Raw genomic sequence first — 14,150 nt, 5'->3', positions numbered from 1 at the left:
ATTTGCTTTTTGCATACAGCACTATGAGAAAATGAGGAAAATGGTTAAAAAGGAGCTAAAAGGATCATCCACAAAGGTTAGGACTTTAAATCAGGCATGGACATTGTTTAAAAATGCCATTGTGGAAACCCAGACCAGATGTATTCCACGTATTAACAAAGGAGGAAAGAAGAACAAACGCAAACAGCATGGCTAAAAGGTGAAGTGAAAGAGGCTATTAGAGCCAAAAGAACATCCTTCAAAGAATGAAAAAAGAATGTAAATGAAGAAAATAAGAAGCAACATAAGCACTGTCAAGCTAGATGCAAAGCATTGATAAAGAAGGCTAAAAGAGAATATGAAGAGAAACTTGCCATGGAAGCAAAAACTCATCGAAACAACTTTTTTAGGTACATCAGAAGCAGAAAGCCTGAAAGGGAATCCATGGGACTGTTAGATTATGAAGGAGCATAAGGGGTGCTCATGGAGAACAAGGCCATAGTGGAGAGATTGAATTAATTCTTTGCTTTGGTTTTTATGGAAGAACATGTAAGAGATCTACCTGTACCAGAAATGGTTTTCAAAGGTGATGATGCAGAAGAACTGAAAGAAATCTCAATGAACTTGGAAGACGTGGAGGGGCATAATCGAACGCAAACGCCTATCTCCTTAGGTGTCTATGTCCGAAAACGGGTACGTGAAGAAGCGGGACAGACCGTATTGTCGAAAAAATGGATGTTTTTCAGCTGGGCGTTTGTTTTTTTTAGCGATAATGGAAACTAAAAATGCCCAGCTCAAAAACGTCCTAATCCGAGCCATTTGGTCGTGGGAGGGGCTACGATTCGTAGTACACTGGCCCCCCTGATATGCCAGGACACCAACTGGGCACCCTAGAGGTCAGTGCGGTGGACTTCAGACAACGCTCCCACATGCATAGCTCCCTTACCACGGGTGCTGAGCCCCCAACCCCCTCCCCCAAAACCCCACTACCCACAAATGTACAACAATACCATAGCTCTTAGGGGTGAAGGGGGCACCTACATGTGGGTACAGTGGGTTTTGGAGACCTCCCATTTACCAGCACAAGTGTTACAGGTAGGGGGGATGGGCCTGGGTCCACCTGGCTGAAGTGCACTGTGGTACCCACTAAAAGTGCTCCAGGGACCTGCATACACGCAGGCCTCTAGGACTTGTTGCTGCTGTATAACATTGGCACACCAGTTGACACCTGAAGACTAATCTCTCCGAAAACGTCCTTTATTGGAATAAGCATGCTTACTCACAGTTAACTGCAGATCACAGGTTGTGCCCCACTGGCAAAGAGTCTCCCTGGTACTGAGATTAGCAGTAGGTCAGAGCTGGCAGAATGCTGTACAATGCCCTCTTTCAGCCACATTCAAGGTAAGAACTAAGTTCTGTAACGTGGCTAACACGTGAAAGGGATCTAAAACTGGCTTACAAAAATGGCCACTACCTCATGGACTACCGGAAACAAAACTGGAACCCTCTGATCCAGTTAGCAGGGAGTACAGCCTACCAACTACCAACATCGTGAGCATTTGCCACAAGCTACTGGAATCACAGAGCCCCACACCCTACACCCACCACAATGCATTGCTGATGTGACTCTGCAGTGCGCATAACAGAAAAGGTGTCACACTCACCCGAGAGCCACATCAGAACCAGGGAAAGGCTGTCACAGGATAGAACACATTCTGCTGTCACTTATCTTGCATCTGAATGCCGTCAGACAAGCATACCCCAACAGGAGCCTGTTTCGCCCTCCTGGCTTTCTCAAGGGGAACTGCAACGTGCTGTCTCCGACTACAAGATATCTGTTCGCTAGCTTCTTCTTGTTGGGGTGTGCTTGTCTGATGGCATTCAGATGCAAGATAAGTGACGATTTAAATTATTAATGAGCTAGTAGCTAGCACAAAAGTGAAATAAAAATAAAAAAGATAAAATTGATACAAAATTGATAAAAAGAGGTTAGCTACCAGTGAAGACCAGCGGAAGGTTGATGGGCACAAGTCTATGATTATAAAACCGCAGCAATAACGCAAAGAGTAGCTGCAAAGTTGAAATGAGACTTTGCCCTTAAACCTCCAAAATACTGGTACTCTCTGTGGTTCTCTACTAACTTTGTGTGTGTTGACTTTAGTATTAGTAAAGTATAGCTGCATTTGTTGGCAGTATTTCTAGGATAAGCAGCATAAGTACATAAGTACATAAGTAATGCCATACTGGGAAAAGACCAAGGGTCCATCGAGCCCAGCATCCTGTCCACGACAGCGGCCAATCCAGGCCAAGGGCACCTGGCAAGCTTCCCAAACGTACAAACATTCTATACATGTTATTCCTGGAATTTTGGAGTTTTCCAAGTCCGTTTAGTAGCGGTTTATGGACTTGTCCTTTAGGAAACCGTCCAACCCCTTTTTAAACTCTGCTAAGCTAACTGCCTTCACCACTTTCTCCGGCAACGAATTCCAGAGTTTAATTACACGTTGGGTGAAGAAAAATTTTCTCCGATTTGTTTTAAATTTACTACACTGTAGTTTCATCGCATGCCCCCTAGTCCTAGTATTTTTGGAAAGCGTGAACAGACGCTTCACATCCACCTGTTCCACTCCACTCATTATTTTGTATACCTCTATCATGTCTCCCCTCAGCCGTCTCTTCTCCAAGCTGTATAGCCCTAGCCTCCTTAGTCTTTCTTCATAGGGAAGTCGTCCCATCCCCGCTATCATTTTAGTCGCCCTTCGCTGCACCTTTTCCAATTCTACTATATCTTTCTTGAGATGCGGCGACCAGAATTGAACACAATACTCAAGGTGCGGTCTCACCATGGAGCGATACAACGGCATTATAACATCCTCACACCTGTTTTCCATACCTTTCCTGATAATACCCAACATTCTATTCGCTTTCTTAGCACACAGAGCAGAAGGTTTCAGTGTGTTATCGACGACGACACCCAGATCCCTTTCTTGGTCCGTAACTCCTAACGTGGAACCTTGCATGACGTAGCTATAATTCGGGTTCTTTTTTCCCACATGCATCACCTTGCACTTGCTCACATTAAACATCATCTGCCATTTAGCCGCCCAGTCTCCCAGTCTCGTAAGGTCCTCTTGTAATTTTTCACAATCCTGTCGCGATTTAACGACTTTGAATAACTTTGTGTCATCAGCAAATTTAATTACCTCGCTAGTTACTTCCATCTCTAAATCATTTATAAATATATTAAAAAGCAGCGGTCCTAGCACGGACCCCTGAGGAACCCCACTAACTACCCTTCTCCATTGTGAATACTGCCCATTTAACCCCACTCTCTGTTTCCTATCCTTCAACCAGTTTTTAATCCACAATAGGACATTTCCTCCTATCCCATGACCCTCCAATTTCCTCTGTAGCCTTTCATGAGGTACCTTGTCAAACGCCTTTTGAAAATCCAGATACACAATATCAACCGACTCCCCTTTGTCCACATGTTTGTTCACTCCTTCAAAGAATTGAAGTAAATTGGTCAGGCAAGATTTCCCCACACAAAAGCCATGCTGACTTGGTCTCAGTAATCCATGTCCTTGGATGTGCTCTGTAATTTTGTTTTTGATAATAGCCTCTACCATTTTCCCCGGCACCGACGTCAGACTCACCGGTCTATAATTTCCCGGATCTCCCCTGGAGCCTTTTTTAAAAATGGGCGTTACATTGGCCACCCTCCAATCTTCCGGTACCACGCTTGATTTTAAGGATAAGTTGCATAAAATCTGTTTTGCTGTTTTGGTATCTTCCCAGGTAATTGTGACCTGCATTGGTCACTGTTAGAAACAGGATGCTGGGCTTGATGGACCTTTGGTCTGTCCCAGTATGGCAGTGCTTATGTTCTTATGTACAAGGCTGTATTGTGACAACAAATTGAGAACAGCTAAGTAGAAGAGGAAATTCATATTGTGTAGGTGAGATGGTCAGACTGAGTTACCTGCATATCTACAGCATCTTCTAAACTCTGAAATCAAACAGAGAAACACAACCGTCAGAGCTCAGAAAATCTTTAAGCAGCAGTGTGACATACTTGAGAAGAGAAACTTACCTAGTTCAGTACGAAGAGACTCTACATAAAAACACAAAGGGATAAAAGTTAGAGTTGCTGGTTTGTAAAAATGTCCATAGAACTTATATTTCCAATTTATGCCTGTAAAACTCTGTTTTACCTACGGAAATGTATAAAATTACCCCCACAGGTGTCAGAGTTTGATTACTGCTCAGTCTGTCTCTGCATATATTAATACACACTAAGGGGTGGATTCAGTAAATGGCAGCCAAATTTGGGTGCTGAGAAAAATCATCACAGAGTGCTACTTTATAAAGGATGTGCTGCCCTTATAGAATAATCCTTAATTGCTGATCTCGTACCTTACACCTGCTGAAACCTGGTATAAATTCCGGCACCCAAGTTGGGAGCAAATTCCAGGAATTCTGCAATACTGTGCATCTTTACGCTCGTAACCCACCCATGTCCACCTCAAGGCCACAGTCCTTCAGAATTGTGCACCAGAAGATTTGTGAACGGATCTAGAGTAGCACTTAGCGAGATGCACGTACAAATCTAAAATGTTGTGAATTAATGCCCATAGTTGACTGTTAGCACCCAATAATTGTCGATAATTAGCTCATTAACCAATTTAATTGCCCATGCAACTCAGGCTGCACACAACTTTGGCTGCCCTTTTTAGAATATCACCTTAAATATTACTTAGGAACAAGTGAGAAGAGATCATAGACATCCAGGTAATTTCTGGAGGAAAAGTTATTTTCAGAAAGCAGCAGTTGTATTCTTTCTAAGTAATTTTTCCAAGAGAATAATTAAAGCTTGTCTTGGCTTTTGCTTTGATTATTGGGGCAAATCCTGTGGGTTTTTAAATGCATTTACACAGGTAAAGCAGTGCTTTATGCGCAAAAATGGCCTATTACCTGCATATAGTAATATAGTAACATAGTAGATGACGGCAGAAAATGACCTGCATGGTCCATCCAGTCTGCCCAACAAGATAAACTCATATGTGTATACCTTACCTTGATTTGTACCTGCCTTTTCAGGGCACAGACCATACAAGTCTGCCCAGCAGTATTTCCCGCCTCCCAACCACCAGTCCCGCCTCCCATCACTGGCTCTGGCACAGACCGTATAAGTCTGCCCTCCACTATCCTCGCCTCCCAACCACCAACCTCTCTTCCCCCAACTGCTCCGCCACCCAATTTCGGCTACATTAGTATTCTGTAAAGAAAAGTAGGCAGTGACTTTCCTTTATGGAACAGGCACCTAAATATAGGTGAACAGATATAGAATTGCTCTACATAATTATATAACATAAGCACCTACCCCTTATATGCAACATACACATTTATATTATAGAATATCAGCATTGAGGTGCAAACATGCTGCCTAAATGGTTTACACACTAATTTACCTTAATAGTACATAATTGTAAGATGGGTGTGAGCATAGGTGGAGTCTGAGCAGATGCACAATTGCACACATATCTTATAGAACATTATTAGTTATGCGCATATTTCCACATTTAAAGGTGTGAGCAATTGTACCTACCCTATGGCATAATTGTTTGCACCTGAATTATAGACTCATGTTTTCACTGTTAGGCTGGTCTTCTACAGTGCTTTTTTTGTAGAAAAAAAGGTGCCGGTACTCATTATGGGCGGGGTCACCACATATGGATCCACCCCTATGATAGCCACACCCACATTAACCACACCCCCTATACCAGCCATGGCGCATATAAACAGACATCATTGAAAATATTATAGTACTATAGGAGAAAAAAATAACGTGATTTTTTTTCATGATAAATCATCTCTATAAGCTGTTACAGCTCCAGTATACCCAGTGCAAAATAAGACAGCCAATGTAAATTCTCAAATTGGACATATTACAAACACTACAATGAAAATAAAATGATTTTTTTCTACTTTTGTTGTCTGGTGACTGTTTTTCTTTCCATATTGGTCCCAGTCTGTGATTCTGCTTTCCTTTGTTTTCGCTTAACTCTTCTGTGCCATTTGTCATTTTTGTCTCCTTTTTCTTTGCTTTCTTCAATATTTTTCAGGCTCTCTCTCTGTCCAGATTTAATTCATTCTTACTATCCATTCTTTAATTTCCTTCATCTACCTGTGGCTTTTCATCTTTTCCTCACCCTTGTTCTCCCCATGCCCTTCCTCTTATTCTCCAGTCTTTCTCTATTCCCCTTTTCCATCCAGCAGCTCTGCTTTCTCTCCCCATCCTTCCAGTGTCTCCCCTATTTCTTTCTGCATTCTTCCATCCAGCGTCTTCCCTCTTTCTCTCCCTATCCTTCCGTTTTCCCTCTCTTTCTCCCCAATCCTTCCATCTGTTTTCCCTCTCTCTTTCCCCATCCTTCCATCTGTTTTCCCTCTCTCTTTCCCCATCCTTCCATCTGTTTTCCCCTCTCTCCCCAATCCTTCCATCTGTTTTTCCCTCTCTCTCCCAATCCTTCCATCTGTTTTCCCTCTCTCTCCCCATCCTTCCATCTGTTTTCCCTCTCTCTCCCCAATCCTTCCCTCTGTTGTTTTCACTCTTTCTCTCTCTCCCCATCCTTCCATCTGTTTTTTCCCTTCTCTCCCCAATCCTTCCATCTGTTTTCCCCTCTCTCTCCCCAATCCTTCCCTCTGTTGTTTTCACTCTCTCTCTCTCCCCATCCTTCCATCTGTTTTTCCCTTCTCTCCCCAATCCTTCCCTCTGTTGTTTTCCCTCTTTCTCTCTCTCCCCATCCTTCCATCTGTTTTTTCCCCATTCTCCCCATCCTTCCATGTTTTTCCCTCTCTCTCCCCATCCTTCCATCTGTTTTCCCCTCTCTCTCCCCATCCTTCCATCTGTTTTTCCCCTCTCTCCCCAATCCTTCCATCTGTTTTCCCTCTCTCTCCCCATCCTTCCATCTGTTTTTCCCCTCTCTCTCCAATCCTTCCCTCTGTTGGTTTCCCTCTCCCTGCCAAGTTTCCCGCGAACGGCGCGAAATCGCGATGCAGGCGGCACCAGCCCCTATTTCCGGCCGCTGCTGCTTCTCCAGTTGAGCAGCAGCGGCCGCTACACAAAGAAAAAGAAGATTAAAAAAAATTTTGAAACCTGGCTGAAACGCGGCACCCCGGCACTGTAGACAGCCATTAGGCATTGGCTGTTGCCCCGCAGCCGCTCCTCCTCTTGCCTCTACGTCACTGCCCCTGGAGGAAGACCCCGGAGGAGTGCAGTGACGTAGAGGCAAGAGGAGGAGCGGCTGCGGGGCAACAGCCAATGCCTAATGGCTGTCTACAGTGCCGGGGTGCCGCGTTTCAGCCAGGTTTGAAATTTTTAAAAAAATCATTTTCTTTGTGTAGCGGCCGCTGCTGCTCAACAGGAGAAGCAGCAGCGGCCGGAAATGGGGACTGGCACTGCGTGCGGGACATGGACTCACGGGGCGGGGGGAGCAAAAAAAAAAAAGGTGCCGGTACGCCGTACCGTTGCGTACCGGCACAAAAAAAGCACTGGTCTTCTATATAGGAAAGCAGGTGCCTGGGTTTCTTTGTAGAATAGGTTCCTACTCTAGTTTTTGTTTTGTTCAAAAGTTTTATTCAAGTTATGCAATGTAGGAAATATACATAAGAAGTCAAAGAAACAACAACAAGGGGATAGATTACAGGTTAGATAGCATAATCAAGTAATAGGGCCCCTACTTTGCAAAAGGATGAAACAGAGCTGTGTTTTTCTCATTTTTTACAGCCAAACAGACGTGGAGGGGCATAATCGAACGCGAACGTCTATCTCCATGGGCGTCTATGTCCGAAAACGGGTACGTTAAGAGGAGGAACAGACCGTATTTTTGAAAAAAATGGACGTCTTTTTTGTTTTTCGAAAATACATTTTGAACGGACCAAATGCCATGGATTTGTTCGTTTCTGAGCTGGGCGTTTGTTTTTTTTTTAGCGATAATGGAAACTAAAAACGTCCAGCTCAAAAACGTCCTAATCCATGCCATTTGGTCGTGGGAGGGGCCAGGATTCATAGTACACTGGCCCCCCTGACATGCCAGGACACCAAATGGGCACCCTAGAGGTCAGTGCGGTGGACTTCAGAAAAAGCTCCCACATGCATAGCTCCCTTACCACGGGTGCTGAGCCCCCAACCCCCCTCCCCCAAAACCCACTACCCACAAATTTACAACACTACCATAGCTCTTAGGAGTGAAGGGGGCACCTACATGTGAGTACAGTGGGTTTTGGAGGCCTCCCATTAACCAGCACAAGTGTTACAGGTAGGGGGGAGATGAGCCTGGTCTGCCTGCCTGAAGTGCACTGCGGTACCTACTAAAAGTGCTCCAGGGACCTGCATACACGCAGGCCTCTAGGACTTGTTGCTGCTGTATAACCTTAGCACACCAGTTGACACCTGAAGACTAATCTCTCCGAAAACGTCCTTTATTGGAACAAACACATTTACTCACAGTTAACTGCCGATCAGAGGTTGTGCCCCACTGGCAACGAGTTTCCCTGGTACTGAGATTAGCAGTAGGTCAGAGCTGGCAGAATGCTGTACAATGCCCTCTTTCAGAACTACTAAGTTCTCTAACGTGGGTAACACATGAAAGGGAGTTAAAATTAGCTTACAAAAATGGCCACTATCTCATGGACTACCGGAAACTAAACAGGGCACACTCTGACCCAGTAAGCAGGAGGAAAAGCACCATGGGAGTAGAACCTACCAACTACCAACATCGTGAGAATTTACCACAAGCTGTTTTTGCCCTTGAATTCAATAAAACATCCTTATGGAAATTTCCGCATGTAAAGTTTATTCTAGCATAGTATCTGAGGATTTGAAGGCGACGAAACAGTGTAACAAGGCGGTGGCCGTAGCTAGAAGGTTGTTAGACTGTATAGAGAGAGGTGTGACCAGCAGAAGAAAGGGGGTGTTGATGCCCCTGTATAAGTCGTTGGTGAGGCCCCACCTGGAGTATTGTGTTCAGTTTTGGAGGCCGTATCTTGTTAAGGATGTAAAAAGAATTGAAGCGGTGCAAAGAAAAGCTACGAGAATGGTATGGGATTTGCGTTACAAGACGTATGAGTAGAGACTTGCTGAACTAAACATGTATACTCTGACGGAAAGGAGAAACAGGGGTGATATGATACAGACGTTCAAATATTTGAAAGGTATTAATCCGCAAACGAACCTTTTCCGGAGATGGAAAGGTGGTAGAATGAGAGGACATGAAATGAGATTGAAGGGGGGCAGACGCAAGAAAAATGTCAGGAAGTATTTTTTCACGGAGAGAGTAGTGGATGCTTGAAATACCCTCCCGCGGGAGGTGGTGGAAATGAAAACGGTAACGGAATTCAAACATGCGTGGGATAAGCATAAAGGAATCCTGTGCTGAAGGAATGGATCCTCAGGAGCTTAGTCAGGATCGGGAGGTGGGGCTGGTGGTTGGGAGGCAGGGATAGTGCTGGACAGACTTGTACGGTCTGTGCCAGAGCCGGTGGTGGGCAGCGGGACTGGTGGTTGGGAGGCGGGGATAGTGCTGGACAGACTTGTACGGTCTGTACCAGAGCCGGTGGTTGGGAGGCAGGGCTGATGGTTGGGAGGTGAGGATAGTGCTGGGCAGACTTATACGGTCTGTGCCAGAGCCGGTGGTTGGGAGGAGGGGCAGGTGGTTGGGAGGCGGGGATAGTGCTGGGCAGACTTATACGGTCTGTGCCCTGAAGAGCACAGATACAAATCAAAGTGGGGTATACACAAAAAGCAGCAAATATGAGTTATCTTGTTGGGCAGACTGGATGGACCGTGCAGGTCTTTTTCTGCCGTCATCTACTATGTTACTATGTTACATCCAAGCCAGCTGGCAAACTGCTGTTGTATGAACCAGATATTACTCTTCAATTATGCTTGCATTTAATCGCATAAATAGAGGGTCTCCTCGGCAGAGACAGGAACTCAGCAAAACCATCAAATAAATAGCATACCAGAAGATTGTAGTATTGAGCTGTTTTCATGAATATTTCTTTACTGGCTTGTCAGCTAAGGGCACTGTTTAGAGATATTCATGCTTCTTTATTTTACAGTAAACATCTATATTACAGGGATTAGACTGGTGCTGTCCTTCTAGCAGCCTAATATTTTTTTTCTAGCTCATTAATTTCAGCATTTACCCCTGGTTTCTATATAGCGTGCCTAGATTTCTGCTCAGAAATCCAGGCGGATTCTATAATACGTGTTAATTCATTTAACGAGGTGATTACTTTGTAATAATTGTATTTATACGCACAAATCCCTAAGCGTATTCTGTAACACAGTGCACCTAAATTTATGTGTTCAAAAAAAGGGGCATGGTTAGAGGTGGGAAAATGTATGTTTGGTGGGTGTTCCAAAATGTACATGCGTGGTTATAAAATATGGCCCAGTGCAAGGATTTACACCACATTTTCATTGGTATAAATGGGTGTGCATAGTTTTAGTCGCAGTGAATGCCGCCTAGACGTATTCTATATACCACACATAAATCTAAGCAGTTTTTATAGAATACGCCTAGGCAGAATTGCTTACTGTGTGGTAATTTTAGGCATCATATATAGAATCTCCCCTTAATGACTTTATCTGAGATGTGGCGAACCCTATTATTATCTCCCTAATTTATGCCTTGAATGCATCCCATCAAATTATCCAGTCTGATTCATTCAGGGAGTTGTGAAAATATTCATTTATTGCATTGGAAATGAGTTCACGAAATGATGAATGCTGCAAGAATATGGAATTAAAGCGTCAAGTGGAACTGTGCTTTGGCAGAGTGGATAGGTTAGCTGGATCTGAACATGAGCATGATCAGACAATAATTTATTTATTTATTTATTTATTTATTTTACAGCATTTATACCCCACAATTTCCCACCGCTGGCAGGCTCAATGTGGCTTACAACATTTAATAACAAATAGGTGAGTACAATAAATGGAAAGGGATAAGCAGGGTGGAGAGGTAAAGATAAAAATGGGTTAGTTCATAAGAGCAGTGTCCTGAGGTCAGTGAGGTAGGACAGGATCTTTAGGGTACGCTTGCCCAAATAAGCAGGTCTTGAGTGACTTCCTGAAAGTCAGATAATCTTGAACCGTTTTCACTGATTTAGGTAGTGCATTCCACAAGTGAGTACTGACATAGGAAAAGGTGGAAGCATATGTGGTTTTATACTTGAGTCTAGAACACGCAGGGTAATGGAGGTTTAAGTAAGAACGGGCAGTTCTGAGTGAGTTTCTTGGTGGTAGGTTGACAAGAGCATCCATCTATGCTGGGGCTGCTCCATAGAGAATCTTGTGGACTAGGGTACAGATTTTAAAAGTTGTACGCTCCTGTATGGGAAGCCAGTGTAGCTTCTCACGGAGCGGCCTGGAACAGGTGAACTTTGACGCTCCACAGATAACTACTACTACTACTATTTAGCATTTCTATAGCGCTACAAGGCATACGCAGCGCTGCACAAACATAGAAGAAAGACAGTCCCTGCTCAAAGAGCTTACAATCTAATAGACAAAAAATAAATAAAGTAAGCAAATCAAATCAATTAATGTGAACGGGAAGGAAGAGAGGAGGGTAGGTGGAGGCGAGTGGTTACGAGTCAAAAGCAATGTTAAAGAGATGGGTTTTCAGTCTAGATTTAAAGGTGGCCAAGGATGGGGCAAGACGTAGGGGCTCAGGAAGTTTATTCCAGGCGTAGGGTGCAGCGAGACAGAAGGCGCGAAGTCTGGAGTTGGCAGTAGTGGAGAAGGGAACAGATAAGAAGGATTTATCCATGGAGCGGAGTGCACGGGAAGGGGTGTAGGGAAGGACGAGTGTGGAGAGATACTGGGGAGCAGCAGAGTGAATACATTTATAGGTTAGTAGAAGAAGTTTGAACAGGATGCGAAAACGGATAGGGAGCCAGTGAAGGGTCTTGAGGAGAGGGGTAGTATGAGTAAAGCGACCCTGGCGGAAGATGAGACGGGCACCAGAGTTTTGAACCGACTGGAGAGGGGAGAGGTGACTAAGTGGGAGGCCAGCAAGAAGCAGATTGCAGTAGTCTAAACGAGAGGTGACAAGGGTGTGGATGAGGGTTTTGGTAGAGTGCTCGGAAAGAAAGGGGCGGATTTTACGGATGTTGTAAAGAAAGAAACGACAGGTCTTGGCGGTCTGCTGGATATGAGCAGAGAAGGAGAGAGAAGAGTCAAAGATGACCCCAAGGTTTTGAGCTGAGGAGACAGGGAGAATGAGAGAGCCATCAACAGAAATAGAAAACGGGGGGAGTGGGGAGGTGGGTTTGGGGGGGGAAAATGAGAAGCTCGGTTTTGGTCATATTTAATTTCAGGTGGCGTTGAGACATCCAGGCAGCAATGTCAGACAAGCACGCTGAAACTTTGGTTTGGATGCAAGGTGAGATATCAGGGGTAGAAAGGTAGATTTGGGAGTCATCAGCATAGAGATGGTAGGAAATGCCATGGGATGAGATTAATGAACCAAGGGAAGAAGTGTAGATAGAAAAGAGGAGGGGACCAAGAACAGAACCCTGAGGTACGCCGACAGGCAGAGGGATAGAAGTAGAAGAGGATCCACCAGAGTGAACACTAAAGGTGCAGAGGGAGAGGTAGGAAGAGAACCAGGAAAGGACAGAGCCCTGGAATCCAAGTGAGGACAGGGTATCGAGAAGTATGCTGTGATCGACAGTGTCAAAAGCAGCGGAAAGATCAAGAAGAATGAGGATGGAATATTGACCTCTGGATTTAGCCAGTAATAGGTCATTGGAGACTTTAGTAAGCGCAGTTTCGGTTGAGCGGAGAGGGCGAAAACCAGATTGTAATGGGTCAAGAATAGCATGTGAGGAGAGAAAATCAAGGCAGCGGCGGTGAACAGCACGCTCAAGTAATTTGGAGAGAAAAGGAAGGAGGGAGATGGGTCGGTAATTAGAGGGACAAGTAGGGTCAAGTGAAGGCTTCTTAAGGAGAGGTGTGACCACAGCATGTTTAAAGGCAGCAGGGACAGTCGCAGTGGAAAGTGAGAGGTTGAGAATGTGACAGATAAAAGGAATAAGAGTAGGAGAGATGGCATTAAGAAGGTGGGTGGGAATGGGATCAGAGGAACAGGTGGTACATTTTGAGGAAGAAAGGAGAAGTGTAGTTTCCTCAATAGTAACTTCAGGAAAGGAGGAAAGGGAATGAGGGGAAGGAGAAAGAGGGGAACAGACTAGTGGAGGGAGAGCTGGTGAGGTAGAGAAAGCAAGGTTTATCTTTTGAACCTTGTTGTGAAAGAATTCAGCAAGGGTCTGAGGAGATAATGAAGGGGGAGTTGGGGGAGGGGGCACCTTGAGGAGAGAGTTCAATGTGGTGAAGAGAAGTCGAGGATTAGAGCCAAGAGAGTTGGTCAGTTGGATATAATAATCCTGTTTGGCACGTAAAAGAGCAGATTGGAAGGAGGTCAGCATGAACTTAAAGTGTAAGAAATCAGCAAGGGCCCGAGATTTCCGCCAGAGGCGTTCGGCGGAGCGGGTACAGGAACGTAGGTAGCGGATATTAGAAGTCAGCCAAGGTTGGGGTTTTGTACGCCTTACAGGGCGGGTCATCAAAGGTGCAAGAGTGTCTAAGGCAGAGGATAGAGTATTGTTGTAAGAAGAAACAGCCTCGTTGACAGACGTGGATGGTGCCACAGTAGAGGAGGTTTGAAACATGGGAGGATAGAGATGAAGGGTCAATATCGTGAAGATTCCTAGATAAATTAGATAGGATAGGACGGGACTGGGAGGGAGGAGATTTAAGTGTGAAAGTTATAAGATGGTGATCAGAGGAGGGATGATCAGAGGCAAGGAAACTAGAAGGTGAACAGTTGGAGGAGAAGATGAGATCAAGACAGTGACCATTTTGATGAGTGGGGGAGGTGGAGCATAGTTGGAGATTAAAGGACGACGTTAAATCGAGTAACTTGGAAATATAAGAGTTGGAAGGATCATTAGCAGGAATATTAAAGTCACCAAGGATGAGAGGGGGGGAGGAAGGATCATGGAAGAAGGCAAGCCAGGCGTCAAAGTCACTGAGAAAGGATGAAAGGGACTTATTAGGGGGACGATAAATGACCGCTATTCGAAGAGGCAGAGGAGAG

General features: G+C 44.7%; 1 pseudogene; it reads right to left on the bottom strand.

Annotated features, from left to right (window-relative positions):
* Nucleotides 1-14,150, bottom strand: part of LOC115466352 — a 168,929-nt pseudogene that overhangs the window by 28,668 nt on the left and 126,111 nt on the right.

Source organism: Microcaecilia unicolor, chromosome 3, assembly GCF_901765095.1.
Source record: "Microcaecilia unicolor chromosome 3, aMicUni1.1, whole genome shotgun sequence".
Lineage (NCBI taxonomy): Eukaryota > Metazoa > Chordata > Amphibia > Gymnophiona > Siphonopidae > Microcaecilia > Microcaecilia unicolor.
The sequence above is the reverse complement of the archived record's forward strand: the minus strand, read 5'-3'. Positions and strand labels throughout refer to the sequence as shown.